Here is a 1,546-nt window from a genome sequence, read left to right on the forward strand (position 1 = left end):
AATATTCATGCAGAGCATCTGTATAATAAAAAAACAATAATGGCGATACATTCTCGGCCTGGCGTACACCAATGAGCACGGAATGTAGGTTGAATGATTTCCATTAACAGACACAAACGATTTTGCATGATTATACATCGATTTGACAACATCCAAAAACAAGCTGTTGATAGTGTATGACGTTAGCTTCAACCATAGTAAAGATCTAGTTATAGTATCAAATGCACCTTTGAGGTCTATAAAAGCACAGAATATTTTTTTTTATGCTTTTGTAACAATTCAGTTATACAATTTAACCCAAACATGTTATCAACAGTAGAATAACCCTGTCAAAAGCCAGCCTGGCATTGACTAATTAGATCGTATTTGTCACCAAATTTCCGTAGTCTCGAATTTAAGACGGAGGTAAAAAGTTTTCCTATACAGCTTAGTAAAGTAATTGGTCTATAATTCGTAGGGTCATGTAATGATACTTTAGTTTTGTATATAGGGTTAATAACACCAATAGTCCTATTTCGAGGCACAATACCAGACTTAAAAACAATCTTAATCAGTTTTACATAAATATCTTTCATAAGTGGAAATGAATGTATAATATGCTCATTCAAAATATTATCAATTCCACTAGCTTTATTGTTTTTCAAAGATTTTACAGCATTTCTAATTTCTTCTTCGGAAATATCACAATTCAATATGTCATTATTTGCATCAGAATGGATATTTTGTACATTATTTTGGAGACCTGTAATAATTTTGGTATCGTCCGTATTGACATTTCTAACATGTGTTTCTAAATCGCTTAAGCTAGCAACACTAATTGCTTTCTTTTTACCGTTTAAAATTTTCCAAATTTTCTAGGATTTGAGGTTTTCAACGAGTTTAACTTTTGAGACTTTTTGTAAGAACTTCTTGGTGACTTTTTGTAACATTTGCTTGCTTGTTTTAACACATTCTTGTTCTCATCACATTTTCGTTACTTGTATTGATATTTTGCCTTATGTTAATTCTTTCGTGCATGACTACAGTTCTTATTAAACCACTTTAGCACTTTTGACTATTATCACTATATACGTTCGAATGACTGATTGAACTGAATAACACTTACACACAGAAACTAAAGCCTACCGTTATATACCGATATTCTCACAGACTGACAATCTCATAACATTGGTTTTGTTATAAAAAGAATAATATGGTACTTCTTGTTCCAAAATATTGCGAATTAAATGAGAATTTAAACAATAATAAACAATAATGTTACGCTTTGATTTCTTTTTATTGAACGTATTCACGGACTTATAAAAGCAGTTGTTTCTATACATTAATTAATATAATATAAATGTTTATAATTTCGTTGGTGCACCTACAGCTCCACCCACCCACCACCAGAGTCTAAGCAATTTGTTTTAAACAGGGGTTTTTCACTTAGGCATCGGGTACGCGTCTTTTTAGGGCACTATTTCCCTCGTTACCTAAAAATGCGGCATTTCGCGGGAAATTTACCAGCAGTTCTTCCCCGGGCTTGTCTGGACCGAAAGTCAAAAGT

Source organism: Mya arenaria, chromosome 17 (assembly GCF_026914265.1).
Source record: "Mya arenaria isolate MELC-2E11 chromosome 17, ASM2691426v1".
Lineage (NCBI taxonomy): Eukaryota > Metazoa > Mollusca > Bivalvia > Myida > Myidae > Mya > Mya arenaria.